At 39.9% G+C, this 14,283-nt stretch overlaps 1 protein-coding gene and 1 pseudogene across 19 annotated transcripts in view; both read left to right on the forward strand.

Annotated features, from left to right (window-relative positions):
* The window catches only part of ERBIN (erbb2 interacting protein), a 151,116-nt gene that overhangs the window by 47,814 nt on the left and 89,019 nt on the right, over positions 1 to 14,283 (forward strand). For 14 of the 19 annotated variants that reach the window (XM_078004794.1, XM_078004796.1, XM_078004783.1 and 11 more), the window contains exon 2: positions 12,326 to 12,373. The exons of the other annotated variants lie outside the window; for them this stretch is intronic. The gene's annotated coding sequence lies outside the window, so the exon portion shown is untranslated. The remainder of the gene's footprint in view (positions 1 to 12,325; positions 12,374 to 14,283) is intronic. 19 annotated transcript variants of the gene reach the window in all.
* LOC144341442 (T-cell leukemia/lymphoma protein 1B pseudogene) lies at positions 7,500 to 8,001 on the forward strand (annotated as a pseudogene).

A 14,283-nucleotide genomic window follows, 5' to 3' on the forward strand; every position in this document is an offset into this window, starting at 1 on the left:
AGGAATTGAGACTGGATGAGCACCAAATGTGTGAGTATATATAGAAAAGAAGGCCAAGATCTGTGTTCTTTGTATCGTTAGGAATGAGTTAGGAGGTTGGCATAAAGAGGAGCAACTAGCAAAGGAAACTGAGGTTTGACCAGTGGTATAGAAACAAAACTAGGAGAATGTGTGGTGTGTTGGAAGCTAAATGAAGAAAACTTGGAAAGTAAGGGGAAGCGATGCTGCTAAGAAAGCAAGGGGGAGAAATGAATTTAGATTGTCTATTGAATTTATTTTATTTATTTATTTGTTTGTTTATTTTTGAGGCAGAGTCTCGCTCTGTCGCCCAGGCTGGATTGCAGTGGCGGCATCTTGGCCCACTGCAACCTTTGCCTCCTGGGTTCAAGTGATTCTTCTGCCTCAGCCTCTCGAGTAGCTGGGATTGCAGGCATGTGCCACGATGCCCAGCTGATTTTTGTGTTATTAGTAGTAGAGACAGGATTTCACTATGTTGGCCAGGCTGGTCTCGAACTCCTGACCTCAAGTGATCTGCCTGCCTCGACCTTCCAAAGTGCTGGGATTACAGGCGTGAGCCACCACATCCAGCCGTATTTTTTTATTTTTTTATTTTTCGCAACGGAGTCTCACTCTGTCACCCAGGCTGTAGTGCAGTGGCACAATCTCAGCTCACTGCAACCTCTGCCTCCCAGATTCAAGCGGTTCTCTTGCCTCAGCCTCCTGAATAGCTGGAATTACAGGTGCCCTGCACCACGCCTGGCTAATTTTTGCATTTTTAGTAGAAATGGGCTTTCACCATGTTGGCCAGGCTGGTCGCGAACTCCTGGCTTCAAGTGATCCGCCTGCCGTGGCGCCTCCCAAAGTGCTGGGATTACAGGTGTGAGCCACTGTGCCTGGCCAGATTGTCTATTGACTTTAGATGTTTTAAGAACAGTTTTTCTTGAAACGATAGGGACAAAAGTGTGATTGGAGTGGATATAGGAACACTTGATAGAATAATTGAAGTCACTGCATGTGGACAACTTGTTTGAGGAATGTTTCTGTAAAAGACAGCAGAGTAATGGGTTGGTAGCTGTAGAGAGAGATGTGGTTTCAGGAGAGATTCTTTTTAAGATGAGAGAAAAATACACCTGCTTGGTATAGCATATTGCTGTGTGTGGTCACAATCAGTTTAGAGTATTTTAGACTGTTTCTCTTTGTAAGGATAGACTTAATATTCCCCATCATAATTAGGGTTCTTTCTAGTGAATTTGACTGCCTTTTTCTGTTTCCATTTAGGGCTCCCTAAGTCATGCATAATGAATTCATGGAGGAAAAGAAGTTATTACAAATTACTAGGAGAAACAAAGGTGATTGGGAATTACTCTGGCATAGACATAAACATGAGGAAGTGAAGAGAAGTGATGGAATACATGTGGGGAAATTAATCCTGCTACAGGATTGCATCTTATGGGGAAGAGTTTAGAATCCAGTCAAGACTGTATGAGAGGCTGGGCACAGTGGCTCACACCTATAATCCCAGCACTTTGGGAAGCTGAGGTGCTTGAATCACTTGAGGCCAGGAGTTTGAGACCATCCTGGCCAACATGGTGAAACCCCATCTCTACTAAAATTACAAAAATTAACTATGTGTAGTGGTGTACACTTGTAATCCCAGCTACTGTGGAGGCTGAAGCATGATAATTGCTTGAACCCGGGAGGCAGAGGTTGCAGTGAGCTGAGATCGCGCCACTGTACTCCAGCCTGGGTGACAGAATGAGACTGTCTCACACAAAAAAAGAAAGATTAGACAAGAAAGCTATTTCTAGGTTTGAAACAATGCCATGATTTAATTTCCCTGTCATATTAAGCAACAGCTTTGTGAATATACATATTTGTAATCCGTATTGTCACAAATGTCTTTTTGCACACCTTTTGTTGACTTACTGTTGAAAATAGCCAAGTCAACTCTATGCTAGGAACAGGTGAAATTTACCCACAGACTTCCAGTCTTTATTTTATGCAGTTTCACCTTTTCCAAGTATTGTTATGAGCCATATTGAGCTGTTTTCTTTCCTTGTTCTCTCCCACCTCTTCCTTCAGATTATAGAATGGTCTTATGTCAGCTTTTCATAGTTAATTCTGTCTGAGATGTTTGCATTTGTAGTCATATGTCTAATTGTGGAATGAGCGAGTTTTTCTGTTGAAAAAAAATTGAGGCTTTCTTGTTTCCTAAGTTATGTCAGTCCTGCTACACTGAGATGGAAGAGAATTCCACAGATTCTTCTACCTTGACCTACACTTATAAAATAGGGCTAACAAAAATTGGTGGACTCAAAGAAGCCTTAGTGATCTGAATTTCAGAGTTAACAAGAGTTCTGTGTAGGTGAATGTGGCGGTTTGCCTGCCTGGGGGCAAGTGTCTGGTATCAGTATAGGTGGATAATATGGAGAGACATTGAAGTTATAGGATAAAGGCATTCGAGAATTAGGATCCTTGAATGACAGTGGGCGCTTTAGGGAAGATGTGGGACTCTGACAGAGCCTCAAAGACAAAAATCAAATAATTAAGCATGATACTTTGGTTCTGTCTTCCTGTTACATTTTGCCAAGAAGTCGCAGGATAGGAGAGGATTGAAAGCATAGAGAAATCATGTAGTCCTGCAAATTCAAAGAGTGCTTGGAATTTGGGGCCCTGTTGGACTTGAATCTAAAGGTAAACTGAAAGAAAAAATATTTGGAACTGCAACCCAAACTTCTACTACCTCAGATTTGACAAGATCGAAAAGGTGACTTTGGGTCAGTGATGGGGAGGTTGGGATTTGGGCTTATTACAGATGAATTCAGTCTAATTAAAGCTGCTGCCAGTCCCAGCTCAAATGGACTCTACTAGAAATCTGAATTTCCAACCTTTATCCTGGGAGAAGTAGAAGGACCTTACACTCCCTGGGAAATAACACTTAAAACAATATTATAGTGGGGCGTAGTGGCTTATGCCTGTAACCCTAGCACTTTGAGAGGTGGAAGCAGGAGGATTGCTTTAGCCCAGGAGTTCAGTACCAGCCTGGGCAACATAGTGGGACCCTGTCTCCACAAAAAATAAAAAATTGCTGACTGTGGTGGTGGTACATGCCTATAGTCCCAGCTATTTGGGAGACTGAGATTGGGGATTACTTGAACCTGGGAGGTTGAGGCTACAGTGAGCTGAGATTGTGCCAGTGCACTCCAGCCTGGGTGACTGAGACCCTGTCTGAAAAAAAGCCCCAAAACCAAATGAATAAAATTATACTGAATTTCTGACTATTACCTTATAGTGTCTAGAATATTATAAAATATATGAAATATACAAAGACATGGAAAAGGGTGATTGTATAGGCTTATAGATGACCCAGTTATTGGAATTAGGAGAAAAGAACATTAAGACAATTGGCAGGATAATATATGGGGGATTGAGTATTTCAGGTGAGTAATGGAAATGCCAAAAAACCAAATGCATATTCTGGAACTGAAAAATAGAATATCTTAAATTTAAAAAATTGATCAAATAGCCTTAATAGCAGATCTATGATAAGAAATAAAGACGGAAGGAAATGGTAAATGTGAATAAATACGAAAGTTTATTTTCTAGTTTTTAAATTTATATAAATGACAGTGGATAGCACAAAGCCAAAAATAACAATGTATTGTAGAATTTATAGTATGTGTCAGTAAAATATAAGACAGCACAAAAGATGGAAGTAAATATATGCATACTCTTTTATAGTACTTAGATTATATGTGAAATGGTATATCATTTGAAAATGGGCTATATTGAATGAAGAATGCATATTGTAATTTCTAGAGCAACCAAAAATGTAGGATAGCTAAAAGTCCATAAAAGGAGATAAAATGGAATAAAAGGAAAACTTTATTAGAAGGTAAGAAAAGATGAACAAAGAATGAATAGAAAATAAATATGAGGCTGGGTGTGGTGGCTCACACCTGTAATCCCAGTGCTTTGGGAGGCCGAGGCGGTGGGGATCACTTGAGGTCAGGAGTTTGAGACCAGCCTGGCCAACATGGGGAAACCCTGTCTCTACTAAAAGTACAAAAACTACCTGGTGTCGGGCGCGGTGTCGGGCGCCTGTAGTCCAAGCTACTCGGGAGGCTGAGGCAGAAGAATCGCGTGAACCTGGGAGGTGGAGGTTACAGTGAGCTGAGATCGTGCCACTGCACTCCAGCCTGGGTGACAGAGCAAGACTCCATCTCAAAAAAAAAAAAAAAGAAATCATAATGTGATAGTTTTAAGTTCTCTCGTGGCAATAATTACATAAAATATGAAAGATCTAAGCCCACCATTAAAACATAGAAATTGTCAAATTTGATTTCTAAAAAGACCCAACATTATGCTTCCTACAAATGGGTACTTGAAATGTAAAGACGTTTAGTTAAAAGTAATGGATGGAAAATATATACCACATTAACACTAATCAAGAGAAAGCTCCTATAGGACTATCGTGACATCAGGCAAAATATTAAAAGACAAGGATTACTAACAGGGAAAAAAACCTCATAATGTTAGAAGGATCCATTCACCAAGGAGGTATGAGCCCTAAATATCTATTCACGGTATAGTGGACCTCCAACATACATGAAATAAAAATAAAAGAATAGACAAATTTACAACTGTAGTTAAGAGATGCCTATACTTTTCGATAACTTACAGAAAAAGAAAGCCATAAATTGGTAAGGCTATAGAAGATTTGAACACAACTGTCAACCAATTTTATCTAATTGATATTTATAGAACATTATACCCAAGAGATGTAGTATGTGACATTCATGTACACATGGAACCTCTCACTAAGAATTATGTGGGACCGTCGAAAGTCTCAACATATTTCAAAGACTTGAAATGATAGTACTGTTCTGTTGACTGCATTGGAATTACATAGAAATCAGTAACAAAGTAAGGTTTGGTAGATTACCAAATATTTTGAAATTAAGGAAGTCAGTTTTGAATAACCCATCGGTAAAATAATAAATCAGATGGAAAATTAGCAAGGACATTAAATATATTCAGCAAAAGACAACATCAAAATTATTAAATGTGTGCTTAAATTATTAAAGTAGTACTCGGATAATTTGTATCTTTAAAGTTTAATGAAGAAATAAGGATTAGAAAGTTTTATTCTAAGGACAGAAAAAGAAATTCAGAATAAGTGAAAGGCAGAAAATATAGAGAAGAAAGCAGAAATCAATGAAATAGAAAGCATACTCTAAGAAAATGAACAAAATATAACATTTCCTCTTTGAAAAGATAATCCAGTAGATAAACCTGTAGCAAGATTGACTGAGGGGAATAAAAAAATCCGCAGATTACTGATATAGAAAATGGAGGGGTGCTTATGGTACAGATTCTATAGCTGTTAGGATAAAAAGGAAATAACTATTTAAAACTTTTGTTTGTTATTTTTAAACAACAAAAACCAATTGTTTTAGGTATCTGTTTCTGTGTTAAGAATCTCTCCACCACTTGGTGGCTTAAAACAACAGCAGTTGACTGTTTCTCTGAATTATGTGAATCAGCATGTGGTCTTTTATCCCAGGCTTCTTTGTGGCATTGTATTCTCAGGGCAACATTCAAAGAAGGTAAAGGTGGACTTTGCAAATCATGAGGCATAGGGACTGTCACTTGCCTAACAAAACTTATGCTGCATTGAATTGATGTAAACAAGTCACAAGGCCTGCCCAAATTCATGGGGTTGGGGAAATAGATTCTATCTCATTATTTTAGGTGGTGTAAAACATTCTGGCCGTGTTTTTCAGTCTACAGTGGTTAAGTCAGAAATAGTGAAGTCTGAGATTTTACCCTATTTATAAGCTAAAAAGTTAAGCCTGCCAGAAAACAGAATACCTTCAGATTAGAGACAGAGAGATTATTACCACAAAAGCAGTAACTAGAGCAATGTCTTGTGTCAGTTCTTCACAGGGTGACATACTGAGAGTCCTATAGTACCTGCTCATGCAGTAGTGTACGTTATAGGAGAAGAACCCCAAAATAGAAAACCTGATCTTATTTAGGACCACTGGTAACCTGTCCATCCTCTCCTCTGGAGTGTAAGCAAGTCTTTTCTGGAGAGGGGAAGGTGGACTCTCTGAATCTTGCTTAGTGTTACTATCCTAGAATGTCTCTATACAAACACCTTATGTAAATAACATTACTCAGAGGACCGAGAACATGCAGGAATGTGAAATGTTTATGGAGAATTTTCTTTCAACACAGTGTACTCTCGATCACAATATGTGCCTTCCTCTCATATACAAAATTTGATCTCTCTTCTCCGAAAGCATTATTCCATTAAAGTATGAGACTTGTTGATCTGTCTCATCAAAATGAGATCTAGATACAGATAAGGCTTCTCAATGCCATTTGTAATTAGAAAAATGCAAAATTAAGGAAGACTGAAAATACCAAGTGTTGGTGAGAATGTAATTGTAATTCTCTTTTCTGGGAGTGTTAAATAATAAAACCACTTTGTAAGACAATAGTTTTGAATAGAATTAAATTGCTTACAGACTATGACCCAGCAGTTTCATTCGCATATCTTTACCCATGAGAACAGAAGCCTGTGTTCTTATTAACACTTGTACACAAATGTACTTTTATTCAGGACAGGCTGCCTTGGTCATGTGTTGACTGGGAAGGGGCAAGTGTGAACCTTTTAGGGTGATGGAAATGTTAACATGTCTTGATTCCTGCTGGTTATATGATTGTATCTCTCTACCATCTATACTCTTAGAATGTGTTCATTATGTAAATTGTATCTAAAAATATAAAAATGGAAAATTTTGCAAATGTAAGGATTCCCTGGTAATTCAGTGTGTATGTCTACCACTTAATTGCACAGTAATACATTTTTAGACATGTTTAGGTTAACCATAGTTTGATTTTAACACTGTTAAATTTTAACACTGTTCATATTGAAAAAACACCCAGCTTTCTTCTTGATTAGAATTAGGCTAATGGGACCAGACACTGATGTTGATCTTGTAGTTATAAGTATGATCTAGCCATCAGCATCTTTTCTTTGTTTCTTGTATATGTTATAGGTGTATCACATTTTATATATAGTTTTTGACTGTTGTCCTTCAGAATTACTCTTACACAGCGTTTATAATTTTTTCATTACTTAAGTAGTTTAAAAACTTTTTTTTACTCTTCTACCTTCTATCTTTATCTTTATTCATATTATTATTTTAATTATTTATGTACTTATCAGTAAGGGGTTAATAATGTTCATAAAATGCCTTGGAACTAAGCACAAATATACCAAATACAGATTAGCAACATTGTGATAACTACGATTAAACTAAATGATCTTACACAACCACTAAATATCATCTGATAGGTGTGGGAATGCCTGAGGAGGCTTTGTTTTACATTTTTACTAAACGAAATATTGCACCACATAAGATTGCTCTTAAATCCAGTTGAGTATACGTGTGCGCCTCGAAGCGACCCCGGAGTGCAGCCTTGCCATGGCCTCCGAAGCTTCTCCGCATCTCAGGGCGCCCCCCTAACTCTCTGTGGATCTGGAGGCCTGGCATCTATGAGGATGACGAGGGGAGGACCTGGGTGACCGTGGTTATGCGACTCAGTCCCCTGAACAGAGAATGGCCCGGGGGCTTGAGCTCCCAGGGCAGCACATAGGAACCCAGCATCACGGTGCACATGCGGCTGATGCCAGTGCACACCCCGGAGCCACTGTCCCCCAGCCAGCTGCTCTTCTCCCAACTGCTCCCCGTGTGGCAGCTCTACCCCAGGAAGAGGTACCAAGCAGCAAATTCCAGTTTCTGGGAAATAGTGGACCAGATCGTTTCCATGGAGCAGCTGGTCCTAACATATTGGCCAGCAAGGAATGACTGACATTGGGAGTGGCTGGCCCTGCTTGCCCTGACTCCTCTGGCCTCATGTCTCTTCGGGCCGCCTCAGTGAGGATCTTTGTGTACCTGCTATTCCATTTGCACATCCAGCATGGCCTCCTTGCAGGCAGGAGGCAGTGGGGCCCCTGCCTGCTCAGCTTCTCTCATTTTCTTTACTTATCAGTCTTGTCCTGTTCCACTCAGATCTGTACTGAGGGCGCTTGGCCTGGATGGGCTTCACTAGGGGCCCCGTCTGTGCACTGGGCCCGTTTCCCCTGCTGGCTGCAAGCCATGGGTTCTCTTTCTCCTCTCTGCCCCTCATGCTGATATTCTAGATGCCACTCCCAAATCTCCTTCACTCCATACCCACTAGGCTGCATACCCAGCCAGGCCTCTGGCACCCTCAGTGCAGCCCATGATTGGAAACTCACCATCAGCAGTCAGTGGCTTGGCTTAAGAGATGGCCACAGAGGGAACTGGGTCTGGATGTGGACTTGGATGCCCTGTGGGTATCAGTTCTGCTGACACTTTGGCCTGAAATAGATGAAGTGCTGAGCAAGCAGTGTGTGCTGGAGCCTCAGTGAGTCCGTCTGCACAATGGGGAGCATGGAGGGATGGGTTTGGCCTCTGCTTCTGCTTGTTCAGTCCTTCAGCCCAGAGCAGGATGCTAATTCATGAAGGTGACCTCGCAGTACTGGTTAATTAAACTTTATTGCTCACCGAAAAAAAAAAAAATACATAGCCAGGTATATCTTGTGATCTCTTTAGGTAAATAGAAAATGTGCTGTATTAAAAAAAAAATCTTTATAGTGATTTTACTTTTCAATTTTTATAGTAATTCTCAAACTGAAACTTTTGTCAAAATAATCTCAAGCAGAGGATGGGGAAGGCTAAATGATAGTGGCTATGGTATAAATGAAATAAGATTGACCATGCATTGATTATTGTTGAAACTGTGTTGGAAAAAGGAATCACATGACATTTTGTTGTTGTTGTTGTTTTGAGATGGAGTCTCTGTCGCCCAGGCTGTAGTACAGTGGCGCGACCTTGGCTCATTCCAGCCTCCGCCTCCCGGGTTCAAGCAATTCTCTCGCCTCAGCTTCCTGAGTAGCTGGGATTACAGGTGTGTACCACCACGCCCAGTTAATTTTTGTATTTTTAGTAGAGATGGGGTTTCACCATGTTGGCCAGGCTGGTTTCAATCTCCTGACTTCGTGATCCACCTGCCTCAGCTTCCCGAAGTGCTGGGATTACAGGCGTGAGCCACCACACCCGGCCCGACATTTTGTTTAAGACAAAGAATTTTGAGTTTTATACTGTACCTAATTTAGTAAATCAGAATCTCTAGGGAGAGGGTATAGTATCTGTATTTTTCAGAAACAATGAGTGAATATTAAGTAGCTAGTTGCAGTTACAGCCAAGATTTGTTTTTCTTCCTCATGAGCAGCTTTTTAAATTGGTGGCAGAGTTTACTAGGGCAGTCTATGAATGGTTGCCCAAATCCTGCTTATGAAAATTATCAATGAGCTCCTCTTTTTCTCTACTAGATTATTTCTATCTATCTGCCTACAAATCTACTGTTGTAGCTCTTCATTCATATTCGGGTCTGGCGACTACTTTATTTTTCTAATGTTTTATATAGCAAACCTACCTGAGTTGTCTGTTCTAGTTCTTCTGCTCTTTCTTGAATCCCTTCCAAGTAGTGTTTTGCCCCACCAACTAGAGGTGATTTTGTCAAGATAATCGATGACTTTCACATTAATACACAATGGCCATTCTAAGTCCTTATTAACAGAGGTGATAACATCTTCCTCCTTGAAACATTTTTTTTTTCCACCTGGCTTTTAGAGTATCACACTTTTTCTGTCGGAGTAGAGTGTCTCTTTTGCTTCACTTGACTGCTTCTCTTCAGTGTCCTTTGCTGGTCTATAATGTTTTGGGGCTCAACCATTGAACCTATTCTCTTTTCTGTCTGCCCTCATGCCCTTGATGATCTCATCTAATTTCATTGCTTTAAATATCATCTATAAGCAGACGACTTTCAAATTTATATCCACAGCTTGGATCTCTTCCCACATCTCTGAATGCCTGTATCTAGCTGCTTACTCAATGTCCTACTCAGATATCTTTCAAGTATTTCAAACTAAAGTTTTTGAATACAAGCATCTCTCTTCTCTCTGCCCTGCTCCTACCATGGTCTTATTCCATTTCAGTTTACTGGCAGCTCCATTCCACCAGACTGTCATATCTGTGGGAGTATGTATGAGTGACAGAAGACTTGGTGGCAAACTTTGCTTGCTGTACACACAGCTTCGTCGCTGTTGTTATTTTTTGTGGTATGCAGTATATGTAGAATTCTTAGAGAACGTTAAACACACACGTTAAACACGTTAGTCCTATACCATTTGGCATAGCGACAAATAGTTTGATGTATTTAGGGCAATTCTGAAATTCTGAAACACATAAATGGATATCACTCTTGAGTTTTTAAGAAAAAGATGATTTATGATGTATGCACTTTTTATTAAGATTATTATTTATTAAGCTGTCACACTTTGGAATGTGTTGGCTGCAAGTACAGAAAACATAGCAATAATTTAAGCAAATAAGGGAATTAGTTTTCCCACATACCAAGAAATCCAGAAATAGAGAATAGTTAGCATTAATTCAGCTGCTCAGCAGTGCTATTTGAAACTCCAGCTTGTTTTGTTTTTTTCCTCTGTCAGTCTTATTTATTGGCTGGTTATTTATTAATCCTCATGCTTGTTGACTTATGGTAATAGGATGGTTGTTACAGCACTAGATACTGTGAACACATACAAGGCTAGAAAAATGGGAGAGTGGTGGTATCAGACATATTTGCTCCGATTTATCAGGAAAGCAGATGTTTTTCCAGAATGAACCCGCATTTCACCACCAAAGCAGACTTCAGAATATAAGCCTTTGATTTTCACTGTGTTACCCATTTCTTGGTGACCCCTCCAGGCATGGAAAGCTCAAAAGAGGTAATTGAGCTGGGCCCCTTACTGCCCTGAATAATCTAGAGTCTTGAAAGGAAGGCCAGATCACACCTGTAAACCCAGCACTTTGGGAGGCTGAGGTGGGTGGAAGGATTGCTTGAGCCAGGAGTTTGAGACCAGCCTGGGCAACATAGTTAGACTCTGTCTCTACACACACACACACACAAAAGAAAAAAAGAAAAGAAAAAAAGGGTACCTGGCTGTGGTGGTGGATGCTTGTAGTCCCACCCACTCAAGAGGCTAAGGCAGGAGGATCCTTTGAGCCCAGGAGGTTGACACTGAAGTGAGCCATGATTGTGCCACTGCATTCTAGCCTGGGTGACAGAACAAGATCCTGTCTCAAAAAAAAAAAGAAAGTCCAGGTATGGTGGCTCACGCCTGTAACCCCAGCACTTTGGGAGGCCAAGGCAGGTGGATCACTTGAGGTCAGGAGTTTGAGACCAGCCTGGCCAACGTGGCAAAACCCTGTCTATACTAAAAAAAGAGTTAGCCAGCTGTGGCGCACACCTGTAATCCCAGCTACTCGGCAGGCTGAGGCAGGAGAGTTGCTTGAACCCAGGAAGCAGATGTTGCAGTGAGCTGAGATTGCACCACTGTACTCCATCCGGGGCAACAGAGTGATACGTCTCAAAAAAAAAAAAAAAAGTATTAGAAGGGGAAATAAATCCATGAACAGTTAACAGTGCCTGCCACATAGAACTATGAAAAATTACTAAGATATAATTGGCCGAGTTTATTTGCTTGGAAAATTATTTCCCAGTAAGTTCAAATTAATGGCATTTTAGTGGTAGGTGAAAGAGTATTTATTTATATAATGAGGCCTCTCAATAGTTTATAAATGTATGAAGACTATCCACTGTAAAGATAGCCATTTGGCTGGGTGCAGTGTCTCACGTTTGTAATCCCAGCACTTTGGGAGACTGAGGTGGAAGAATCGCTTAAGGCCAGGAGTTCAAGACCAGCATGGTCAACATAGTGAGACTCTGTCTCTAAAAATAATTTTAAAATTAGCTGGGTATGGTGGTGTATACCTGTAGTCCTAGCTACTCAGGAGGCTGAGGTGGGAGGATTGATTGAGCCCAGGAGTTTGAAGCTGCAGTGAGCCATGTTTGTGTCACTGGGCTCCAGCCTAGGTGACAGAGTGAGACCCAGTCTCTTAAAAAAAAAAAAGCTAGTCATTTATTTAGAAGCTAGTAAATATGTGTATGTGTGTGCATACACTTGTGTGTGTGTTTTTAAGAGGCTAATATTTTGGTGTGACTATTTGGTCTTAACTATTTTCAGTTTACAGAGGTTAATTTTTGAGAAGTTTAATTTAACTTTTATATAAATGAGGTATTAAAAGAGATGTTCCTTAAAGTCATAAGGATCCGTTTTTATTGTTAATTTTTTTTTTTTTTTTTTTTTTTTTGCTTTCCATAGAATGTTGGCTCAATTAAGAAACATCAGGGAGATAAATTCAACCCGGTGGTAAGTAACTTCAGTTTCTTTTAGTAGAAAGTTTTCAGCAGCCAGTTACAGTGACACACGCCTCTAATCTCAGCACTTTTGGGAGGTCAGTGCAGGAGTTTGAGACCAGCCTGGGCAACATGGCGAAACCCCCATCTCTGTAGAAATTACAAAAATTAGCTGGGTGTGGTGGCTGGTGGCATGGTAGTACCCTTGGGAGGCTGAGGTGGGAGGATCGCTTGAGCCTGGGAGATCGAGGCTGCAGTGAGCCAAGATCACACCACTGCACTCCAGTCTGGGTGACAGAGTGTGACCCTGTTGCCAAAAAAAAAAAAAAAGCTTATTATTCTGGGTCGACACTTTCTTCTCCATTGTGATTAGAAGATTCTTATATCTACAGTATTACTTCTGATTTATAAAGTGGCTCTTCCTTATGACATACCTGAAATTCTAATTAGCAGTTCCCATGTTGATCAATTCAGTTCCGATCAGGCTAGGCTTTCTTCCTTTTGGATTACTTCCTTGTGTTACTCTGTAAAGGAGAATCAGTCTCTGGGTACTGTTACTCATTTACTTCTCTTTCATAGGTTACTTTCCTCCTCTGCCCTCAAGAATTAAGGTTTTCAACCTTTCTTATCAGTCAGCAGTTCTTAGTCTATACCACTTGCACTTGCAGGCCTATCTAGATTTGGCGCTCATTTTTATATTGGCACCAGGCCCACTGAATTTGATCTGAGGTCTAAATTGCTCTCTTTGTAGTCTCTATTCACAGAAAGTTTTCCTTTGAGACGTAAGCTCTATTTAGCTTCCTAGACCCCAACATCTAATCCTCCTTTTCTGAGTTAGTTCTCCTTTCAGAGAAGTTCTACAATTTCTGTTTGTCTGTCTGCAACATGATTAGCTCTACAGAAAAAAACTTGGAAATTGTTATATCTCCATTAACAATTACTTGACCCTATAAATTGCCTTATACCTCAAGTGCCCTACATCTTTATATGTTATCTTTATACATTTGGACCCAGTATGGTCCAGTGGCCATTAAGCATTTAAACGTGTGACTAATAAACTGAATTTTAAATTTTATTTGATTTAGCTTTTAATAATAAGTTTAAATAGCCACATGTGTCTAGTGGCTACCATACTGGACCTAGCAGATAGAATTCTTTCCCATTCTTAAGTGTCCTCCTAACTCGGTATCAGTTGTATTAAAATGTTTAGAACAAGAAATTTTGTATTCATTTTTGGAATTTTTTAAATGATCTCAAGTACATAGGTAAAAATCTAAATTCTCTTCTGGCAATTAAAATCTTCTTATTAGATGAACTGTTTATTCTTATTGATAAAATATGCCTTAATAGAAACAGATTGTTACTAAGTAGTAAACTTTTATGGATATTTATTTGTTGACAAAAGATTTTAGATGGAAACATTTAATGTTTGACATCTTAGTTTCTTTTTTTAAATTCTGAAGGAGGAGTATGTAGCGAAGATTTACTGATACTTGGGAGCTTGCAGTGAGCTGAGATCCGGCTACTGCACTCCAGCCTGGGCGACAGAGTGAGACTCCGTCTCAAAAAAAAAAAAAAAAAAAAAAAAAAACACCTTCTTTCAAGTATGTATTATTATGGTATGGAAGAGCACAGACTCAATTTTTTCATGGAAAAATGCAGATAACAGTACATATCTTAGAAAGTTGTAGTGACGATGAAATGAGAGTCTGCATATAGTTTATTTAAAGAACTTAGCACAGTGCCTGGTATGGAGTGATTGAGTAAGTAGGCTGGGCGCGGTGGCTCATGCTTATAATCCCAGCACTTTGGGAGGCCAAGACGGGCGGATCACGAGGTCAGGAGATTGAGACTATCCTGGCTAACGCGGTGAAACCCCGTCTACTAAAAATACAAAAAAATTAGCCGGGCGTGGTGGCAGGC

The sequence above is a fragment of the Macaca mulatta genome, chromosome 6, assembly GCF_049350105.2.
Source record: "Macaca mulatta isolate MMU2019108-1 chromosome 6, T2T-MMU8v2.0, whole genome shotgun sequence".
In the NCBI taxonomy this organism is placed as follows: domain Eukaryota; kingdom Metazoa; phylum Chordata; class Mammalia; order Primates; family Cercopithecidae; genus Macaca; species Macaca mulatta.